This window comes from Macaca mulatta, chromosome X, assembly GCF_049350105.2.
Source record: "Macaca mulatta isolate MMU2019108-1 chromosome X, T2T-MMU8v2.0, whole genome shotgun sequence".
NCBI lineage: Eukaryota > Metazoa > Chordata > Mammalia > Primates > Cercopithecidae > Macaca > Macaca mulatta.
The window spans coordinates 49,172,983-49,196,929 of NC_133426.1; the positions used below are offsets into that span (position 1 = coordinate 49,172,983).

Here is a 23,947-nt window from a genome sequence, read left to right on the forward strand (position 1 = left end):
CTCCATCTCAAAAGAAAAAGGCAGGCCGGGTGCGGTGGCTCAAGCCTGTAATCCCAGCACTTTGGGAGGCCGAGACGGGCGGATCACGAGGTCGGGAGATCGAGACCATCCTGGCTAACACGGTGAAACCCCGTCTCTACTAAAAAAATACAAAAAACTAGCCGGGCGAGGTGGCGGGCGCCTGTAGTCCCAGCTACTCGGGAGGCTGAGGCAGGAGAATGGCGTGAACCCGGGAGGCGGAGCTTGCAGTGAGCTGAGATCCGGCCACTGCACTCCAGCCTGGGCGACAGAGCGAGACTCTGTCTCAAAAAAAAAAAAAAAAAAAAAAAAAAAAAAAAAAAAAAAAAAGAAAAAGGCAAAATATAACAAAGTATATTTTGTTCTGCCTCCCGGGTTCAAATTCAAGCCATTCTCCTGCCTCAGCCTCCCAAGTAGCTGGGAGTATATTTTGTATACTTTGTTATATTTTGTATCCCATAGTAACAAAGCAGATGAATGGTTGCTTGGGGATGAGGTGGGGCGGTAGGAAGGGATTACAAATGAGCATGAGGAAACCTGGAGACGATGATACGTTCACTATCTTGATTATGGTGATGGTTTCATGAGTGTATGTATATGTTATTTTTTTCAAAACAAATACCTAACACTTCTGTTTCTTGGACCAAATTTTTTTTTTTTTTACTTACCATGCCCCCACCACCTGCTTGGACCAAAATGTAATGCCTATTTATGTCCTAAAAAAAAAGTAGCATTTTAGAAAATCAACAACACATAGAAAAAAAAAACTGTTAAGGCCGGGCGCGGTGGCTCAAGCCTGTAATCCCAGCACTCTGGAGGCCGAGGCGGGTGGATCACGAGGTCAGGAGATAGAGACCATCCTGGCTAACATGGTGAAACCCCGTCTCTGCTAAAAATACAAAAAACTAGCCGGGCGTGGTGGCGGGCGCCTGTAGTCCCAGCTACTCGGAGGCTGAGGCGGGAGAATGGCGTGAACCCGGCAGGCGGAGCTTGTAGTGAGCCGAGTTCGCGCCACTGCACTCCAGCTTGGGTGGCAGAGCGAGACTCCGTCTCAAAAATGAAAAAAAAGAAAAGAAAAAGGAAAAAAAAAACTGTTAAATAACTACAATTGCTTATTAATTGATGCATGTTTGTTAGACTCTGCACACCTTTCCAAACCTTAATCAGATTGTATATCACCTAAATGAGTTGATCCATGCTGATTTTTGTCAGGTGTTTGCTTTTTATCACAGTAACTGCTGTAAACCCAGCTTTGCAAAGAGATGTCATTGAAAGAAAAGTAGTTTAATGTAACTTTGAAACTTTGAACTCCCTTGAATAGTTTATGAGGTATCTGATATGTTGAGTACCCATATATTTCCCTCAAACAATTTAAAGCATCTTGCAGTGTCCCTGAGAATTCACTATGGCATTCTGAGGTGCCTCAACACAGTTTGGGAACTGCAATCCTAACTCATGCAGGTCTGTGTTTCCTTGTTCTGTTTCTTTTCACTTAGTATTTTTTTTTTTTTTTTTTTTGGTTTTGTTCTGTTTTGTTTTTTAGAGGGAGTCTCACTCTGTCACCCAGGCTGGAGTGCAGTGGTGCCATCTCGGCTCACTGCAACCTCTGCCTCCTGGGTTCAAGCAATTCTCCTGCCTCAGCCTCCCGAGTAGCTGGGATTACAGGCGCATGCCACCATGCTCAGCTTATTTTGTATTTTTAGTAGAGACGGGGTTTCACCGTATTAGCCAGGCTGGTCTCAAACTCCCGACCTCAAGTGATCTGCCCGCCTTGGCCTCCCAAAGTGCTGGGATTACAGGCGTGAGCCACTGTGCCCGGCCTAGTATTATTAATATTTTTATTTTATTTTTTGAGATGGAGTCTTGCTGTATTGCCAGGCTGGAGTGCAGTGGCGTGATCTCTGTTCACTGCAACCTCTGCCTCCCGGGTTCAAGCCATTCTCCTGCCTCAGCCTCCCAAGTAGCTGGGATTACAGGTGCCCACCACCACGCCTGGCTAATTTTTGTATTTTTAGTAGAGACGGGGTTTCACCACGTTGGCCAGGATGGTTCGATCCCCTGACCTCGGCCTCCCAAAGTGCTGGGATTACAGGCATGAGCCACGGCACCTGGCCAGTATTATGTGTTTTTTGTTGTTTATTTTTGAGATGGAGTCTTGCTCTTTCGCCCAGGCTGGAGTGCAGTAGCGCTATCTCGGCTCACTGCAAGCTCCACCTCCCGGGTTCATGCCATTCTCCTGCCTCAGCCTCCGGAGTAGCTGGGACTACAGGCGCCCACCATTGTGCCCAGCTAATTTTTGGTATTTTTAGTGGAGATGGGCTTTCACCGTGTTAGCCAGGATGGTCTCGATCTCCTGACCTCATGATCAGGAGGCTGCCTTGGCCTCCCAAAATGCTGGGATTATTGGTGTGAGCCACCGTGCCCGGCCCAGTATTATGTTTTTAAGCTTGATACTTTGTTTTCTTTTAATAGAGAGGTCTTGAGGTCTCACTATGTTGCCCAGGCTAATCTTTTTTTTTTTTTTTTTTAGACGGAATTTTGATCTTGTCACCCAGGCTGGAGTGCAATGGCACGACCTCGGCTCACTGCAACCTCTACCTCCCGGGTTCAAGCAATTCTCCTGCCTGGGATTACAGGCTTGAGCTGCCGAGCCTGGCCAGTCCAGGCTAATCTTGAACTTCTGGGCTCAAGTAATCTTCCCGTCTCAGTCTTCCAGAGTGCTAGGATTACAGGCGTGAGCCACCACAATCAGCCTTCTTTTTCTTCTTCTTCTTCTTTTTTTTTAAATGAGTCACGGTCTCCCTCTGTCACTCACACTGGAATGCAGTGGTGTGATCATAGTTCACTGCAGCCTCAAACTCCTGGGCTCAAGCAATCCTCCCACTTCAGCCTCCCGAGTAGCTGGGACTACAGGCACACTTCACCATGCCCAGCTTTTTAAAACATTTTTTTTTTGTCAAGATGCGGTCTCATTATGTTGGCCAGGCTGGTCTCAAACTGCTGGCCTCAAGTGATTCTCCCACCTTCCTCTCCCAAAGTGCTGGGATTACAGGTGTGACCCACCTCGCCTGGCCCGGGGTGTCTTTTTTTTTTTCGAGACAGAGTCTCACTCTGTCACCCAAGCTGGAGTGCAGTGGTGTGATCTCAGCTCACTGCAACCTCCACCTCCTGGGTTCAAGCAATTCTCTTACCTCAGTCTCCCCAGTAGCTGGAATTACAGGCATGCACCACCACGCCTGGTTATTTTCTGTATTTTTAGTAGAGACCAGGTTTCACCATGTTGGCCAGACTGTTCTCATAGGGTGTCTTTAGCATGGAACTCACAAGGTCCGCTCATTCATTTGTGTATTACCTCCCAGGCTTAGCATGGTGCTTGGACCTCTATAAGGAGGCAATGTATGTTAAGAGAGACAGGAGGGGTCAGGTGCGGTGGCTCACACCTGTAATCCCAGCACTATGGGAGGCCAAGGCGGGCAGATCACTTGAGGCCAGGAGTTCGAGACCAGCCTGGCCAACATGGCAAAACCCTGTCTCTACTAAAATTGCAAAAATTAGCCATGCATGGTGGTGTACGCCTGTAATCCCAGCTATTTAGGAGGCTGAGACATAATTGCTTGAACCCGTGAGTTTGAGGTTGCAGTGAGCTGAGATCGCCCCACTGCACTCCAGCCTGGGTGAAAGAATAAGACTGACTCAAATAAAAAAAAATTTTTTTTTTTTTTTGTAGAGACGGGGTGTTTCCCCAGGTTGCCCAAGCTGTAACTGTACTTTAAAAGACACAATACACTAGAGATGTCATTAGAGTTAGGTAGATTATTATCTTAATTGACCCTAAATTTACTATTTTGGAGCTAAGCAACCAATTACAGCCTGGTGATATATTCACCTGCTCCCTAGATGGAGGTTCTGTGAAGGCAGAAGCTCTGTCCATGTTGTTTACTGTAGGGCTGAACACTGACTTTGACACACAGTTGGCACTCAAAATTATATGCTGAATGAGAGAATTTTGATTAGGTGGATCTAATGCATTTGAAATAATTCATAGGGCTGGGCATGGTGGCTCAAGCCTGTAATCCTAGCACTTTGGGAGGCTGAGGCGGGCGGATCACCTGAGGTCAGGAGTTTGAGACCAGCCTGGCCTCAGCCTCCCTAGTAGCTGGGATTACAGGCATGCACCACCACGCCTGGCTAATTTTTTATTTTTAGTAGAGACGGGGTTTCTCCATGTTGGTCAGGGTGATCTCAAACTCCCAACCTCACGTGATCCGCCTGCCTCGGCCTCCCAAAGTGCTGGGATTACAGGCATGAGCCACTGTGCCCAACCATCCAGGACATCTCTTGACCCTGTGATTCAGCTTTCCCTCTGCAAAGGGAGCATGCATTTTAGTGAAAGTTTAGAAGAATTACAGTGATAGCACTTTCATGAATGAAAATTGCCTACTTGACTACAGGGGACCATTTGTGAAAATTACTGTTGCGGCTGGGCATGCTGCCTCACACCTGTAATCCCAGCACTTTGGGAGGACAAGGTGGGAGGATTTCTTGAGCCCAGGAGTTCGAGACCAGCCTGGGAAACATGGCAAAATTCCATCTCTACAAAAAATACAGGCTGGGCACGGTGGCTCATACCTGTAATCCTAGAACTTTGGGAGGCCGAGGTGGGCGAGCCTCCTGAGTAGCTGAGACTACACCACTACATCTGGCTTTTTTTTTTTTTTTTTTTTTTTTGAGACGGAGTCTCGCTCTGTCTCCCAGGCTGGAGTGCAGTGGCCGGATCTCAGCTCACTGCAAGCTCCGCCTCCCGGGTTCACGCCATTCTCCTGCCTCAGCCTCCCGAGTAGCTGGGACTACAGGCGCCCGCCACCTCGCCCGGCTAGTTTTTTTGTATTTTGTAGTAGAGACGGGGTTTCACCATGTTAGCCAGGATGGTCTCGATCTCCTGACCTCGTGATCTGCCCGTCTCGGCCTCCCAAAGTGCTGGGATTACAGGCTTGAGCCACCGCGCCCGGCCTTTTTTTTTTTTTTGAGGCGGTATCTCACACTGTCACCCAGGTTAGAGTGCAATGGCGTGATCTGGGCTCACTGCAACCTCTGCCTCCCAGGTTCAAGCAATTCTCTGCCTCAGCCTCCTGAGTAGCTGGGATTACAGATGCCCGCTGCCATGCCTGGCTATTGTTTTTGTAATTTTTTTAGTAGAGATGGGGTTTCACCAAGTTGGCCAGGCTGGTCTTGAACTCCTGACCTCATGATCCACCTGCCTCAGCCTCCCAAAGTGCTGGGATTACAGGCGTGAGACACCGCACCCGGCCACATTCGGCTAATTTCTCTATGTCAGGGTTTCTCTATGTCGCCTAGGCTGGTCATGAACTCCTGGGCTCAAGTGATTTGCTCGCCTTGGCATCTCAAAGTGCTGAGATTACAGGCATGAGCCACTGCACCTGGCCTATAACGCAAATTTTATTTTTATAATTTTTTTTTTCTGAGGCAGAGTTGCAGAGGCTGGAGTGCAGTGGTGCGATCTTGGCTTGCTGCAACCTCCGCCTCCCAGGTTCAAGCGATTCTCCTGCCTCAGCCTCCCAAGTAGCTGGGATTACAGGCGCCCGCCACCACGCCTGGCTAATTTTTTTTTTTTTTTTTTCTGAGATGGAGTTTTGCTCTGTCACCCAGGCTAGAGTGCAGTGGTGCAATCTCGGCTCACTGCAACAACCTCTGCCTCCCAGGTTCAAGCGATTCTTCTGCCTCAGCTTCCCGAGTAGCTGGGATTTCAGATGTGCGTCACCATACCCAGCTAATGTTTGTATTTTTAGTAGAGATGGGGTTTCACCATGTTGGCCAGGCTGGTCTCGACCTCCTGACCTCAGGTGATCCACCTGCCTCGGCTTCCCAAAGTGCTGAGATTACAGGCATGAGTCACTACACCCGGCCGATAAGACTATTACTACTTAATCAGAAAAAAAGTTTCGAAAGGTTGGATATTTTTAAACATTGAAAAAGTATTTTTTGCCGGACACGGTGGCTCATGCCTATAATCCTAGCACTTTGGGAGGCGGAGGCAGGAGTTCAAGACCAGCTTGGCCAACATTGTGAAACCCCATCTTAAAAATTAGCAGATGTGCATGCTTGAACCCAGGAGACAGAGGTTGCAGTGAGCTGAGATCATGCCACTGCACTCCAGCCTGGGTGACATAGCAAGACTGTCTCAAAAAAAAAAAAAAAAGTTAAGACATGATTTCCATGATTGTGGCTTAAGAAATATTGACACTTAAACTACCTTGAAAATAAGAATATATTTTGTCTAGAAATAAATTATATTATTTGAAATAATGATTAAGTTTTCATTTGGTTCACTAATTCCATAAGGTCATAAAACAGATAACATAAAAGCTTCCATGGTTCTATTTATATGGACATTAGAAGGAACTTGCAGGTGCTACTGTAATTCCTCAATGTATTGTTTCAGCAGTACTAACTTAATGCAGATATAGTTTTGATTAAGTTTTACTTTTTTTTTTTTTTGAGACGGAGTCTCGCTCTGTCGCCCAGGCTGGAGTACAGTGGCGCGATCTCGGCTCACTGCAAGCTCCGCCTCCTGGGTTCACGCCATTCTCCTGCTTCAGCCTCCTGAGTAGCTGGGACTACAGGCACGCCTGGCTAATTTTTTGTATTTTTAGTAGAGACGGGGTTTCACCATGTTAGCCAGGATGGTCTCGATCTCCTAACCTCGTGATCCACCCGCCTCGGCCTCCCAAAGTGCTGGGATTACAGGTGTGAGCCACTGTGCCCAGCCAAGTTTTACATTGTTCAGCTATCCATGTTCTCTTGGGAACTGAATTTTTTTTCCTCTTGATGCTTTGGATTTGACACTGTACTTGACTTTTTATGTAGTAACTGACATGTGCCAGAGTTGGCATCTTCCCCCAAGTTCAAGCATCATGAGTAACTCTTGCTTATCTTTTTTTTTTTTTTTTTTTTTTGAGACAGGTTTTGCTGTCGCCTAGGCTGCAGTGCAGTGGCGTAATCATGGCTCATTGCAGCCTCAACTGCCTGAGCTCACACGATCCTCCCACCTCAGCCTCCCATGTAGCTGAGACTACAGGCACGCACCACCACACCCAGCTAAATTTGTTTATTTTTGTAGAGACTAGGTTTCACTATGTTACCCAGGGTGGTTTTGAACTCTGGAGCTCAAGCGATCCTCCTGTCTCAGCCTCCCAAAATGTTGGCATTATAGGCATGAGCCACTGCACCTTGCCTTGCTTATCTTTATAGATTCAAATGGTAGGCATTTCCCATCACCTAATTCCTTTTTTTGTTGTTGTTGAATAGGGTCTTGCTCTGTTGCCCAGGCTAGAGGGTAGTGGCCCAATCACAGCTCATGCAGCCTCAATCTTTTGGACTCAAGAAATCCTCCTGCCTCAGTCTCACAAAGTGCTGGTATTACAGGCATGAGCCACCAGGCTTGGCAAGTGATGAAATTTTTTATTTTTAATTTTTTTTGAGACAGAGTTTCACTCTGTCGCCAGGCTGGAGTGCAGTGGCACAATCTCGGCTCACTACAACCTCCGCCTCCTGGGTTCAAGCAATTCACCTGCCTCAGCCTCCTGAGTAGCTGGGACTACAGGTGTGCGCCACCATGCTCGGCTAATTTGTGTATTTTTAGTAGAGACGGGGTTTCACCATGTTGGCCAGGATGGTCTCAATCTCTTGACCTCGTGAGCCGCCCACCTCAGCCTCCCAATGTGCTGGGATTACAGGCATGAGTTACCGCGCCTGACCGGCAAGTGATGAAATTCTTATAATTTAAATGGCTACAGACTTAAAAGGCAAGCTATACACATTGAAGAATTTTTATTTTAGCGTTTGTACTATTCAAATAGGCCCATTCTTTTATTAATAAGCTAAATATTTTATTTTCCTCCCCCATCTTCTTTATTTGTAATACTTTTGGGTGTGTTTCTTTTACTTTTTATTTTTATTTATTTATTTTTTTTGACGGAGTCTCACTCTGTTGCCCAGGCTGGAGTGCAGTGGCTGGATCTCGGCTCACTGCAAGCCCCGCCTCCCGGGTTTATGCCATTCTCCTGCCTCAGCCTCCCGAGTAGCTGGGACTACAGGCGCCCGCCACCTCGCCCGGCTAGTTTTTTCGTATTTTTTAGTAGAGACGGGATTTCACTGTGTTAGCCAGGATGGTCTCGATCTCCTGACCTCGTGATCCGCCTGTCTCGGCCTCCCAAAGTGCTGGGATTACAGGCTTGAGCCACCGCGCCCAGCCATTTCTTTTATTTAAGTATGCAGAACAGATAAGAAAGGGTGTGTTTCTGTTATATATTTATTTGAAATGGAGTTTCACTTTTGTTGCCCAGGTTGAAGTGCAGTGGCATGATCTCAGCTCACTGCAACCTCACCTCTGGGGTTCAAGTGATTTTCCTGCCTCAGCCTCCTGAGTAGCTGGTATTACAGGCGCCCACCACTACCCCCAGCTAATTGTTTTGTTTTGTTTTGTTTTTTTGTTTTTTTGAGATGCAGTCTCACTCTGTCACCAGGCTGGAGTGCAGTGGCGTGATCTGGGCTCACTGCAGCCTCCACCTCCTGGGTTCAAGCGATTCTTCTGCCTCAGCCTCCCAAGTAGCTGAGACTACAGGCATGTGCCACCATGCCCAGCTCATGTTTTTGTATTTTTAGTAGAGATGGGGTTTCACAATGTTGGTCAGGGTGGTCTCGAACTCCTGACCTTAGGTGATCCGCCCACCTCGGCCTCCCAAAGTGCTGGGATTACAGGCATGAGCCACCGCGCCCGGCCTCCCCCAGTTAATATTTGTATTATTATTATTATTATTATTATTATTATTATTATCATTATTTGAGATGGAGTTTTGCTCCTGTTACCCAGGCTGGAGTACAATGGCACGATCTCGGCTCACTGCAACCTCCGCCTCCCAAGTTCAAGTGATTCTCCTGCCTTGGTCTCCAGAATAGTTGGGATTACAGGCGTTAGCCACCACACCTGGCTAAGTTTTTATATTTTTAGTAGAGACAGGGTTCCACCATGTTGGTCAGGCTGGTCTTGAACTCCTGACCTCAGGTGATTCACCTGCCTTGGCCTCCCAAAGTGCTGCGATTATAGGCATGAGCCATCGTGCCTGGCCTATTTATTTATTTTTTGAGATGAGGTCTCACTGTATTGCCCAGGCTAGAGTGCAGTGGTGCGATCATGGCTCACTGCAGCCTCTAATTGCAAGGCTTAAGTGATCCTCCCACATCAGCCTTCTGAGTAGCTGGGACCACAAGTGTGCACCACCAAACTGGGCTAATTTTTTTGTAATTTTTGTAGAGATGGGGTCTCATATTGCCCAGATTGGTCTCAAACTCCTGGCCTCAAGTACTCTCTCTTTAAAAAAGATAATACTGCAGGGCATGGAGGCTCATGCCTGTAATCCCAGCACTTTGGGAGGCTGAGGTGGGCGGATCACTTGAGGTCAGAAGTTTGAGACCAGTCTGGCCAACATGGCAAAATCTGGTCTCTACTAAAAATACAAAAATTAGCCAGGAGTGGTGGTGAGCACCTGTAAATTCCATCTACTCAGGAGGCTGAGGTGTGAGAATTGCTTGAACCTGGGAGGCAGAGGTTGCAGCGAGCCAAGATCGTGCCACTACATTCCAGCCTGGGCAACAGAATGAGAACCTATCTCAAAAAAAAAAAAAAAAAAGAAAAAAGAAAAAGAAAAAGAAAAAGAAAAGGTAATACAGGCTGGACGCAGTGGCTCATGCCTGTAATTCCAGCACTTTGGGAGTCTGAGGCAGAAGGATTGCCTGAGCGCAGAAATTTGAGACCAGCAGGGCAACATCGTGAGACCTCATCTCTACAAAAAATAAAAAATTTGCCAGGTATAGTGTGGCGCACCTGTACTGCAAGCTACTTGGGGGGCTGAGGTGGGAGGATGGCTTGAGCACAGGATGTCCAGACTGCAGTGAGCCATGAATTCATCATTGTACTCCAGCCTGGGTGACAAAGTAATAAATACCCTGTCTCTCCCCGCCCCCCGCAAAAGGAGCTAATATAGCTTATTGTATGTTTGGTTATACTATACTATAATCTTTAGAACAAAATCCCAAACAAAAACAATGCACCCCTCACTTCCTATGGCACCTGAGTGGCAAAACTGAAGTATATACACAGTATTATACAAAAGTGAAATATAAATGTTACAAAGCCAGCCACTCTCAGAAACATCCAGAGGAGAGGCCTGGTGCAGTGGCTCACGCCAGTAATCGCAGCACTTTGGGAGGCCCAGGCCGGTGGATCACCTGAGGTCAGGTGTTCGAGACCATCCTGGCCAACATGGTGAAACCCCATCTCTATTAAAAATACAAAAATTAGCTGGGTGTGGTGGTGCATGCCTGTAGTCCCAGCTACTCAGGAAGCTGAGGCAGGAGAATCGCTTGAACCCGGGAGGCAGAGGTTGCAGTGAGCCGAGATCGAGCCACTGCACTCCAGTATGGTGACAGAGTGAGACTCTGTCTCAAAAAAAAAAAAAAAAAAAAAAAATTCCAGAGGTAACTAAGTGCCCATACTTCAACTGAACCTTTGATGAGTGCTACCCAGTACTCCAGTCCCCACACACTCAGTTAAAATAGCAACCTTTTCCCTCATCCCTAAGAGGGATAAAATAACAATCTAAGAGGGAGGGAAAGAACAGTGTTTCTTGGGACCAGACCTGATATCAAGGTTGGCTGTTTTCAGCAATGGAAGCAGCACTGCGCTATTGGAGTTTCCAGGCTAATTAAGGGAAAATTTTCCCACTTGGTGAAGGCTGGGGCCTCAGGACTCAGGCTTCCTAACATTTTGGGCACCCAGTTAAAAGATCAACAGTCCCCTTTCCCTTCAGCATGTGACTCACCCCAGGGCAATGAATTGGGCCCACTGCTCCATCTACATCTATATCCCTATAAATCATGGATTTATACATATTGGTATATGCGTTTATAATGCTTGTAATATATACTTCTATTTCAACTTACATATATATATATAATGTAACAATTTCAACCTGTAAAGAGGTAAGTAGTCAGGCCGGGCGCGGTGGCTCAAGCCTGTAATCCCAGCACTTTGGGAGGCCGAGACGGGCGGATCACGAGGTCAGGAGATCGAGACCATCCTGGCTAACACGGTGAAACCCCGTCTCTACTAAAAAATACAAAAAACTAGCCGGGCGCGGTGGCAGGCGCCTGTAGTCCCAACTACTCGGGAGGCTGAGGCAGGAGAATGGCGTGAACCCGGGAGGCGGAGCTTGCAGTGAGCTGAGATCCGGCCACTGCACTCCAGCCTGGGCGGTAGAGCGAGACTCCGTCTCAAAAAACAAAACAAAAAAAAACAAAAAAAAAGAGGTAAGTAGTCACCTCACCTATGATGTGGATTAAATAAGACGTGTCAACGCAGACATCCTGCCCCAGCCGACCAGACCTTAATGCTCCAAAACCATCAGTTTGCGCCTGGAAAACTGGGGAAAGTGTTTATTCCCTTACACACGCTTCGCCAAAGGCCCTGACACTTAGGGCTTTTTCACTGCTGCCAACGTTGGACCCACTTGTGAGGAGTACAGTTAATCTAACTTTGGTACACTGTATCCAGAGACCACAGAGGGCTCGCTCTGCGATTTATGGTGCGAGGAGGACCAGACACCCTCTGTGCCCGTCCTACTCCTGCAGATTAAACTCAAAGCCACACTTTCCAGAGTGAGAAACGGACAGTAAATGAACGCAGGAACCACGGTGCGCAGGCAGAGAACCCCGCTGGGTTTGCTACGAAGGTTGCAGTGGAAGCGCCCACAGCACCAGGCGCCACGGCCCGGTGTGTGACCTCACTAACTTCCATCAGCGCGCACCCTGTCCTGCCCCTTCACGGGCGAACAACCCCACACGAGGCAGTGGTGTGGGAACCAGCACCCGGAACCGTAAAAGCTGGGCTTTCCCCGAGCCGTGGCACCGGACTGGCACCCACTGCTCATGCCCCAGAGCGGCGACGAATGGGAGCCCGGCGCACAGGGGCGGAGGCGCGCCCGGGCAGCTACGGAGAAGCGCCAGTCATCGACCAATCAGATCATCACCGTCAATGTCATCGACCAATCAGAGCCCACCGCGCCCCGGCCCTGGGCCAGTTGCTTGTTCCGCTGCGGGAGGGCTGGGTCAAGACTAAGCCTTTGCGGGAGAGGGCAATGCGGTGGGCTGGAGAGAGGCCGAGGGCCGCTCGGGTCTGGGAGCGCCGAGAGGACGGGACGGGCACGAGCATGCCGGGACCCGCGCGGGGAAGGGGCTCTTTCCTTACCCCACACAAAAAGATGTGTCCGGGTTGGCCGCCACTGCCCAGTGTTGCGGCCGCAGGTGGACGCTTCCGTGCGCGCATCCCTGCCCCGCGCGTGGCCGGGCCATTCCAGGCTGTCGACTGCGGGCTCTGGGCTCCGAGGGTCGGACACTCTGGGGAGTGGACACCCCTAGGGTCACACAGACAGGGCTTTGGGCACCCACAGGGGCACACACATTGGAGAGTGGGCACTCCTGGGCTCACACAGACCGAGGTGCAGTGAGGTAGGGCGTGCCCGCCCAGGGGTAGTTGGTGGTGGCTGAGGGTGAGGGCAAGGTAGGGACTGGGAGGACACTTCTGGTTCCCTGGCTGGGCCAGGGTTTTCCTGTGCAGATGAGGGGAGTAGGCCGGGGCCTCTGGTTGGCGGGGAGGGCTCCAGGAGCCTGTCCCAGTCCTGCAGGCGTCTGGCTGAGCCCCACAGAAGGGAGCTCTGAGATGGGCTGTGCAGCAGGGGAAAGAGGAGGGAGGTTGGTCGCCTGTTCTGGGTTCTTGACCATTCACCACTGGTGGTGGAACCTGGAAGTCTGAGGGAGGAGGGTGGGGAGGCGCTTGAGGGACGGGGTCTAGGCGTCAGGAATGATAGCTCTTTGATCCAAGTTACTCAGTAATGGATAATTTTAACACGTGCCAACCTCTCCTGATTACATGAATAATTTCACTGCGTCTTCACAACAACCTTAACTACTATTATCATCGTTGCGTTCTGGATGAGACCTAAGGCCCTGTAGGGGTTACCAGAAGGCACACAGCTGAGCAGGGCCAGGGTCAGGCTGTGCACTCTGGACTCTGTTCTGACCACTGCGTCATTGACTCTACAGATGTCTCTGCTTTCTGTGCTCACCCTGTCCTCATTCCGCCCCCGGCAGGACCGAGGGCCCCTGAAGCATCCATTTGCCCACAGCACCAGTGAACTGTGTAGAACTCTCTGTGCGAGGGAGCTGGCCCCTGCGCACTCTTGAGTCGTTTTTCTTCCCTGGTTCTCCAGGCAGGGGCAGTGAAGAGAGGACAGGGAAGCCTTGTAAGAAGAGGGCAGTAAATCACAGCATAGTTATCCAGACTGTGCAATTATTTACTTAGTGCATGAAGGGTCTTGTGCTAGGTGGTGGGGATACTGCACTGAACCAGACAGACAAGGGTCCTGTTCCTGCCTGCCCTCGGGGTGTGTTTTGGGAATTCCTCCTTGAGGGTGCTTTGGCAATGAATGGGCAGAGGTCTGGTGCTAGGGGGCAGCCCCACACCAGCAAGACTTGTAATGTACATGAATGTGAATGTCATTTCAGGATGGTAAAAGGAGGCCTCCTGAAATTTTTTTTTTTGTCTGACAGAGTTTCGCTCTTGTTGCCCAGGCTGGAGTGCAATGGCGCGATCTCGGCTCACCCCAACCTCCGCCTCCCGGGTTCAAGCGATTCTACTGCCTCAGCCTCCCTAGTAGCTGGGATTACAGGCATGTGCCACCACGCCCAGCTAATTTTGTATTTTTAGTAGAGACACGGTTTCTCCATGTTGGTCGGGCTGGTCTCGAACTCCCAACCTCAGGTGATCCACCCGCCTCAGCCTCCCAAAGTGCTGGGATTACAGGCATGAACCACTGCGCCCAGCCGATATGTTTCTTATTAAAAGGGAGCATTGGATCTGAGGGTTGGGAAATGACACTTCCTTAGGTCAGGCCTGTCCCAGGAAGCACCCCACAGTCAGGGGTATGGAGGGCCATGAGGATAGTACGGTGAGGGGAGGAGGAGGAGGATATAGCAATGTAAATTTTGCCATCTTGGCCTACAGTTTGGTTTTAAAGGACAGCAGTTGGACCCTCCCCATGTGTAGGACTCAATTAGTGGGGCCAGGGTGTGGAAGACACCCCTGTGTCTTATTACCTACTCAGGGCCTGAGGTGTGGGAACCAGGATCTTGTAGGCAATACCTTCCCAACAAGAAGCAAAATACAGAAGATATAAACAAGAAGCCAGGTGTAGTGGCTCACACCTGTAATGCAAGCACTTTGGGAGGCTGAGATGGGAGGATCCCTTGCACTCAGGAGTTTGAGACCCACCTAAGCAATATAGTAAGACCCTGTCTCTATAAAAAAACCTGGGAGGCAGAGGTTGCAGTGAGCTGAGATCGCGCCACTGCACTCCAGCCTGGGCAACAGAGCAAGACTCTGTCTCAAAAACAAACAAAAACCGAAACAAACAAAAAAACAAACTAGCTCTGGCCGGACGCAGTGACTCACGCCTGTAATCCCAGCACTTTGGGAGGTGTGTGGATCACCTGAAGCCAGGAGTTCAAGACCAGCCTGACCAACATGGTGAAACCCCATCTCTACTAAAAATACAAAAAATTAGTCTGTCATGGTGGTGTGTGTGCCTGTGATTCCAGCTACTGGGGAGGCTGAGGTGGGAGGATCACTTGTGCCTGGGAGGCAGAAGTTGCAGTGAGCCGAGATCGTGGCACTGCACTTCAATCTGGGTGACAGAGTGAGACCGCGTCTTATTAAAAAAAAAAATACAAATATTAGTTGGGTGTGGTGGCATGGGCCTGTAATCCCAGCTACTAGGGAGGCTGAGGTGAGAGAATTGCTTGAATCCAGGAGATGGAGGCTGCAGTGAGCTGAGATCACGCCACCGCACTCCAACCTGGGCAACGGAACAAGATTCTGTCTCAAAACACAAAAACAAAAACAAAAAACAAAGGCCAGGCACAGTGGCTCACACCTGTAATTCCAGCACTTTGGGAGGCCCAGGCAGGTGGATTATTTGAGGTCAGGAGTTTGAGACCAGCCTGGTCAACATGGTGAAACCCTGTCTCTACTAAGAATACAAAAATTAGCTGGGCGTGATGGTCCATGCTTGTAATCTCAGCTACTCCAGAGGCTAAGGCACAAGAATCACTTCCCAGGAGGCAGAAGTTGCAGTGGGCCGAGATTGCACCACGGCACTCCAGCCTTGGCGACAGAGTGAGACTCTGTCTCTAAATAAATAAATACATACATACATACTAGCTCCAAATTACTGATGCCAATCAAGAGAGTAATAAAAATATGAATGATACGAAATGTGATATTAAAATGATTAGTAAATCACTATAGTCTATAATGGGAAAACTCATTCCATTATGTACTAAAATAACAAAAATCAGGCCAACACTTTGGGAGGCTGACGTGGGCAGATACCTTGAGTTCAGAGGTTTGAGACCAGCCTGGGCAACATATCAAAATTTCATCTCTACAAGAAATATAAAAATTAGCCAGGCATGGTGGAACATGCCTGTGGTCCCAGCTACTCGGGAGGCTGAGGTGGGAGGAAGAGGATGGCTTGAGCCTGGGAGGCGGAGGCTGCAGTGAGCAGAGATCATGTCACTGCACTCCAGCCTGGGCAATAGAGCCAGACCTTGTTTTTTTTTTTTTTTTTTCAAATCATTCTCATACTTTGATAAGGAAGTATGCAACTTTTAAATGTTAATTTAGAAAATAACCAGCAAATGTAGCAAATGTTTAGTGTCCCCTAAATTAGTGTTCAAGGGGACAGATCTGGAGGCAGAGAAAGAAGTAGAAAAATGGAGAACAGGCCAGGCACAGTGGCTCACGCCTGTAATCCCAGGGCTTTGGGAGGTAGAGGGAGCAGGATTGCTTCAGCCCACGAGTTCAAGACCAGCCTGGGCAAGATGGCAAAGCCCAATCTCTATAGAAAATAAAAAATTTTAAAAATTAGCACATCATGGTGGCACTGGCCTGTAGTCCCAGCTACTCAAGAGGCTGAGGTGGGAGGATCACTTGAGCCCAGGAACTGGAGGTGGCAGTGAGCCATGATTACGCCACTGTACTGCAACCTGAATGATGGTGAGACCCTATCTCTAAAAAGAAAAAGAATAATCTTGGCCCCCATGTGGCACCTCACAGCTTGGGAACAACAATTTCTTACATGTTTCCTCAGCTCCAACCACCACTCACAAGCTGTGTGGCCTCGAGCAAGGCACCCACGCTCCTCTGGACCTCAGCTTCCCTGTCAGTACAATGGGGATAACAATAGTGCTTACTTTGTGGGGTCATCTGTGAATGTGAAATGAGTTAATAAATGGAAGGCACTTAGAAAAACCTCTGGAACCACTGAATCAAACTGGATATCATTATTGATCCCTCATTCAATCCTTCAATACCCATTTAGTGTTGTCTGTCCAGATGCAGGAGATACACATAGTGACTGCTCAGCGAGCAGTGTCACAATGAACATGTGCAATGGCCTTGAAGGCCACGTCGGGGCTTGCCCTGATCGGCAGGTTGGAGGTGCTCCAGGACTGACGCTTAGCTGTGAGTGGGGATACGGGAGGGAGGTTGGAACTGCCACTGCAGAAGGAGCTCTGAACCAGGTTCAGGAGAGAGGCTTTGAACCTGCATGTGTGGGGAGCCATGAAAGTTTCCAGGAAGGACTGCAGGTCCCACCTGGAGATGTGCCGTTCCTCCTTCAGGTACCTGGGAATGTCAGTCACACCCCAAACCTGCTCAGCTCCCCCACACTGCTGTTCCTGTATCTGAGAGCTTCAAGTCCCCAAATGGCCTACCTAATACATGGGGAAACTGAGGCCTGGGAGGCCCAGGGACTGAGCTAGCATCCACTTGTGGAAATAGTCTGTCATCACCTGAAGAAGTTAGAGACATGCAAACCCTACGCCCTCAGATTCCCCTCTGAGAGTCTGTGTGCCGATGTAGACTCCCGCACAGGAGATGTTGTGGGAGCGAACACTGCAGTGTTGCTCCCAACAGCAAGAACCAGAAACAGCCCAAAGGCCTGTTACAGGAAAATGTGGACACCCAGGCTGCACATGCACACCACTGAATGCTGTATGGCAGTGGAAATAAATGAACAGCTACCGCTACAGGCAAACAGGAATCATAGCAACAGCTGGGAGCGACGGCATGAAGCAGAGGGACAAGAATGTGCACTCATGCCCAGTCTGCCTGGCTTACAATCCTGGCTCTCTGCTTGCCAGCTAGAACTATCGTGCAAATCATTTAACCACTCTGTGCCTCAGTTCCCTCATCTGTAAAATGGACATGGTAACAGTGTGTATCCTACAGGCTATTATGAGGATTTAAATGATTTAAAGGATTGTGGGCTGGGCACAGTGGCTCAGACCTGTAATCCCAGCACTTTGGGAGGCTGAGGTGGGTGGATCACCTGAGGTCAGGAGTTTGAGAACAGCCTGGCTAACATGGTGAAACCCCGTCTCTACTAAAAATACACACACACACACACACACACACACACACACACACACACACACACAAATTATTAGCCAGGTGTGGGGGCAGGGGCCTGTAATCCCAGCTACTTGGAAGGCTGAGGCAGGAGAATCACTTGAACCTGGGAGGCAGAGGTTGTAGTGAGCTGAGATTGTGCCACTGTACTCCAGCCTGGGCCACAGAGACTCCGTCTCAAAAATATAAATAAACAGGCCAGGCGCGGTGGCTCAAGCCTGTAATCCCAGCACTTTGGGAGGCCGAGACGGGCGGATCACGAGGTCAGGAGATCGAGACCATCCTGGCTAACAGGGTGAAACCCCGTCTCTACTAAAAAATACAAAAAAACTAGCCGGGCGAGGTGGCGGGCGCCTGTAGTCCCAGCTACTCTGGAGGCTGAGGCAGGAGAATGGCGTAAACCCGGGAGGCGGAGCTTGCAGTGAGCTGAGATCCGGCCACTGCATTCCAGCCTGGGTGACAGAGCGAGACTCCGTCTCAAAAAAAAAAAAAATATATATATATATATATATATATGAACAAATATATAAAGGATTGTGAATGTAAAGGGGACAGAACAGTGCCTGACACACATATCAAGTGCTACATGAGTGTTAAGATAAAGCTGGCTGGGTATGGTGGCTCACAGCTGTAATCATAGCACTTTAGTAGACCTAGGTGGACGGATCACCTGAGGTCAAGAGTTTGAGACCAGCCTAGCCAACATGGAGAAACCCTGTCTCTACTAAAATTACAAAAATTACCCGGGCGTGGTGGCGGGCACCTGTAATCCCAGCTACTAGGGAGGCTGAGGCAGAAGAATCGCTTCAATCTGGGAGGTGGAGGTTGCAGTGAGCCAAGATTGCGCCACTGCACTCCAGCCTGGGTGACAGAGCGACACTGTCTCAAAACAAACAAACAAAAAACAAAAAGAAAACCAGAGGCCGGGTGCAGTGGCTCATGCCTGTAATCCCAGCACTTTGAGGGGATAGGGCAGGAAGATCACTTGAGGCCAAGAGTTCAAGACCAGCATAGGCAACGTGGTGAGACCCTGCCTCTACTAAAAATTTAAAAATTAGCCAGGTGTGGTGGTATGCACCTGTAGTCCCAACTACTCAAGAGGCTGGGGGGCGAGGAATACTTGAGTTTGAGGCAGCAGTGACCTATGATTACAGCACTGCACTCCAGCCTGGGCAACAGAACAAGACCCTGTCTCAAAAAAAAAAAATAAATAAATAAATAAAAAATAAAAAAATAAATAAAAAAGATAAATCTAGAATGTCCAGTGGGGAAAAAGTAAGTTTCCAAAGATTACATAGTGTTACGGTTTGATGACTCGTACCTCTCAAACCCAGCACTTTGGGAGGCCAAGGTGGGTGGATCCCCTGAGGTCAGGAGTTCGAGACCAGCTTGACCAACATGGTGAAACTCCATCTCTACTAAAAATACAAGAATTAGCCAGGCATGGTGGCGGGCGCCTGTAACCCCAGCTACTTAGGAGGCTGAGGCAAGAGAATCGCATGCACCTGGGAGGTGGAGGTTGCAGTTAGCTGAGATCGTACCATTACATTCCAGCATGGGTGACAGAGCACTACTCTGTCTCAAAAAAAAAAAAAAAAAAAAAAAAAAAAAGAAATGTAATTGCCATTGTAACAGTATTAAGAGGTGAGATCTTTAAGAAGTCATCGAGCAAGCGAGAGTGAGAGAGAAAGAGAGTCTTTTTCCACCGTGTGAGAACATAGTGAGGTCATCTGTAAGGCAGGAAAAGAGTCCTCATCAGAAATGACCCTGCCAGACCTTGTTCTGGGAATTCTAGCCTACAGAACTGTGAGAAAATAAATTTCTGTTGTTTAAGCCAAAAAAAAAAAAAAAAGTAAGAGGCCTCATGAATGGATTACTGCTATTATTATGAGAGTGGGGAGTGGGTTTCTCATAATACAATGGGTTCAGCCCCTTCTCTGGCCCTCTCTTACTCTTTCCCCCTCCACTATGGGATGACACAGCAAGAAGACCCTGGCCAGATACTGCACCTAGATCTTGGACTTCCCAGCCTCCAGAACTATAAGGAATAAATTTCTATTCTTTATACATTACCCAGTGTCATGTATTTTGGTACAGCAGCACAAAACAGACTAAGATGTATACTTTTTTTTTTTTTTTGAGACGGAGTCTCGCTTTGTCGCCCAGGCTGGAGTGCAGTGGCGTGATCTCAGCTCACTACAAGCTCCACCTCTGGGTTCACACCATTCTCATGCCTCAGCCTCCTGAGTAGCTGGGACTACAGGCGCCTGCCACCAAGCCTGGCTAATTTTTTGTATTTTTAGTGGAGATGGGGTTTCACCGTGTTAGTCAGGATGGTCTCGATCTCCTGACCTCATGATCCGCCTGCCTTGGCCTCCCAAAGTGCTGGGATTACAGGCGCGAGCCACCGTGCCCGGCCTAAGATGTATCCTTTTACACAGTTCAGAAACACCAAAGATGAAACAAGATGTTTAGGCTGCAGACTACTGACTTCTTGTATCCTCATATAGCTGAAAGAGGACGAGAGTCTCTGGGGTGCCTTTTAAGGCACTGATCCCATCTATGAGGGCTCTGCCCTTGTGACCTAATTACCTCCCAAAGGCCCCACCCCTAATGACATCACATGGGGCAGTTATTTTTTTTTTTTTCTTTTGAGATGGAGTCTCGCCCTATTGCCCAGGCTGGAGTGCAATGGCGCAATCTCAGCTCACTGCAACCTCTGCCTCCTCCTGGGTTCAAATGATTCTCCTGTTTCAGCCTCCCAAGTAACTGAGATTACAGGTGCACGCCACCACGCCTGGCTAATTTTTGTATTTTTAGTAGAGACAGGGTTTCACCATGTTGGCCAGGTTGGTCTTGAACTCCCGACCTCAGGTGATCCGCCCACCTCAGCCTCCCAAAGTGCTGGGATTATAGGTGTGAGCCAGTGCTCCTGGCCTCCACAAAAAATTTTTTAAAAATTAGCTGGGCACGGTGGCACACACCTGTAGTCCCAGCTACTCGGGAGGCAGGAAGATTGCTTGAGCCCAGGAGATCAAGGCTACCGTGAGCCATGATCGTGTCCCTGCACAATCAGCCTGGGAGACAGAGTGAGACTCTGTCTCAAAAAAAAAAAAGGAAGCCTTACTGGGCATCTAATGGGAAAATCTGTTCCCAAAAATGGAAATCAGCTAGATTGGCCAAAGCACTAGAGGAACAAATGTATTTAGTGTGGTTCTGTGTGCACATGGTGGGGGGTGTATGGCAAGCGGGAGTTGTCAACTGGCAGTCTTTAGCAGTGGCTACATGGAGGCTTCTCATGATTTCCACTTTAGTCAGAACAAAAGCCACAGTAGTTCCAGTGGACTGACCTTACACCACTACAGGATCTCCCTGACCTGATCTCCTACCACCTTCTCCCTCACTTACTCCCCTGCAGCCACACCAGCCTCCCGGCCGTTCCTCACACACACTAGCAACAGTGCTACCACAGGGCCTTTGTACTTCATTTCCCTTGCCTAGACTGCTTTCCCCAGATAGCTGCATGACTGTCCCTTACTTCCTTAATACCTTTGCTTAATGTCACCTTCTCCCTAAGGCTTTCCATGGCCACCCTATTAATACTGCCCCTTTCCCCCATGGTTCTTAGCTTCTTTTTTTTTTTTTTTTTTTTTTTTTGAGACGGAGTCTCACGCTGTTGCCCAGGCTGGAGTGCAGTGGCGCGATCTCGGCTCACTGCAAGCTCCGCCTCCCGGGTTCCCGCCATTCTCCTGCCTCAGCCTCCTGAGTAGCTGGGACTACAGGCGCCCGCCACCGCGCCCGGCTAATTTTTTGTATTTTTAGTAGAGACGGGGTTTCACTGTGGTCTCGATCTCCTGACCTTGTGATCCGCCCGCCTCGGCCTCCCAAAGTGCTGGGATTACAGGCTTGAGCCACCGCGCCCGGCCGGTTCTTAGCTTCTTGTAACATCCTCCATCACTTACTTCTGCTTATTGCTCACTGTCTCAGCATCAGTGGAATGTCAGCCCCACAAGGGCAAGGATCTTTGTTTTGTTTGTAGCTCCATACTCGGTAACCAGGATGCTGCCTGGCATATAGTAGGATCTTGATATTAAGTGATTTAGTCCATATGGTTCCCCAAGCATGCAGGATGGTATTTGGCATTCAGTAGGGGCTCGAGATGTTTGTTGAATGAATTGGGGTGATAGGGGACTTGGTGAGGACCCACCCCTACTTAGATAGCTTTAGAAGCTGTTGGATACTTCATCCCTCTGCATGGTACTGCAGACATGGAGATGAAGAGGCGGCCTCAGTGTGGGAGTAGACGGGAGCATTCTCTTGACTGAGGAAGGAATGTTAGAAAAGAAAGCTGAGGCCAGGCGTGGTGGCTCAAGTCTGTAATCCCAGCTCTTTGGGAGGCCGAGGTGGGCGGATCACAAGGTCAGGAGGTTGAGATTAGCCTGACCAACATGGTGAAATCCTGTCTCTACTAAAAATACAAAAATTAGCCGGGCATGGTGGCATGCGCCTGTAGTCCCAGCTACTGAGGAGGCTGAGGCAGGAGAATAACTTGAACCTGGGAGGTGGAGGTTGCAGTGAGCCGAGATCACGCCACTGCATTCCAGCCTGGGCGATAGAGCAAGACTCTGTCTCAAAAAAAAAAAAAAAAGAGCTGAGGGCGAGTGCGGTGGCTCATGCCTACAATCCCAGAACTTTGGAAGGCCAAGATGGGAAGATCACTTGAGTCCAGGAGTTCAAGACCAGCCTAAGCAATATAGTGAGATCTTGTCTCTATTATATTTAAAATAAAAAATTATTTTAAAAAATTAAAAAAAAAAAAAAAGAGCTGACCTGTCCATATCTGCCACCAAACACAGCCCCGGCAGCAACCCCCATCACCTCAATAATTGACTTCTCTCCGAAAGGCAAAGAAACTGCTTCCTGAGTCTGCTGCTACAAATTCAAGGCTTGGTGTCTGGACACTTTTTAACAGAAGCAACCCCCTGCTGTGGAAACTTCTGGAGGCTTGGCAGAACAGGCAGATGCCTTTTAATCTACATCTTGCTCAATCCCTGTGATGTGAAAAAAGCCAGTCTGGACAAATTGTACAGGTCACAGTCCCCAGCTTCTGAGGGGTCTGTAGAGAATTCTCGGGCTCACAGAAGCCGTTGCTGCAGTAACCACTGCTGCAAGAGCAACTTTGGCAGCAGGCAGGTGCCAGGCAGCAAGCTGAGAGAACACTGCACATATTCAAAGCGTCTTCAGATACAAGGCTTTGTTTGTGCACAGTGAACAAGGGGCAGATTAGGAAAGCCTCCTTATATTGTCCACATTTCCCTGAATGTAAGGAACCCTGTCCTCAAAATGGGGATCAGCAGGGCTCCTTTCAAGGCAAAGCAGAAAAAGCCCCAGTGGCTTGTCAGGGGAGACCAGGAGCTCTGGCTGGAGCTAGGTGTTCTGGACAAAGGGCCATATTCAAGAACTTTGGGCCCCATTTTCAAGCGTAGGCTTAGGAGAAAGATGAATTCCAGGAAATCTGAAGCTGATATCTACTTTAGCATTGTGGCACAGGGAGAAGATGGAAGGTGTCTGAAGTGGCTGGGTTATGTGGTGTTACAGGGCAGAGACAGAGCCCCAGTGCCATTCCCTGGGGAGCTTTAGCCCTTCTCAAAGGTGCTACCAAGTCTGGTTTATTATGATTGGAGAACGGAGGAGGCCTCCTTGACAGAGTGAAGTGCATAAAGCATAGGAAATGGACTACTGGACATGAGAAGTTGGGAACATCCTCCCTATGATTAAAAAAAATACAAGCCAGAGACCAGGCGCAGTGGCTCAATCCAGTGCCTATAATCCCAGCACTTTGGGAGGCTGAGACAGGAAGATCGCTTGAGCCCAGGAGGTCAATGCTGCTGTGAGCTATGATTGTACCACTGCACTCCGGTCTGGGCAACAGAGGAACACCCCAGGCTCAGCATATTCTCTGGGGGTCCTGCTCTAAAAGCATACTCTGCTGCTAGTTGCTAGAGTTCTTGCTTAGGAAGTTGTTCAGAGATAGAATGTTTCAGATTCCACAGCAGCTAAAGATTTTTTTTTTTTTAGACAGAGTCTAACTGTCCCCCGGGCTGGAGTGCAGTGGCGCAATCTGGGCTCACTGCAACCTTTGCCTCCTGGGTTCAAGCGATTCTCTTGCCTTAGCCTCCTGAGTAGCTAGGATTATAGGTGTGCACCATCACACCTTGATAATTTTTTGTATTTTTGTACTTTTAGTAGAGACAGTGTCTCGCCTTGTTGCCCAGTCTGGTCTTGAACTCCTGGGCTGCTCAAGTGATCCAACCACCTCAGCCA

General features: G+C 48.9%; 1 long non-coding RNA gene across 1 annotated transcript in view; it reads right to left on the reverse strand.

The window, feature by feature from the left end:
- Positions 1-3,726: 3,726 nt before the first annotated feature.
- Positions 3,727-23,947, reverse strand: part of LOC144338605 (uncharacterized) — a 60,081-nt gene continuing 39,860 nt past the window's right edge. The window contains exons 2-3 of the long non-coding RNA XR_013412850.1: positions 22,068-22,228; positions 3,727-4,157 (exon numbers count right to left, since the gene is read on the reverse strand). This is a non-coding gene — a long non-coding RNA (uncharacterized LOC144338605). The remainder of the gene's footprint in view (positions 4,158-22,067; positions 22,229-23,947) is intronic.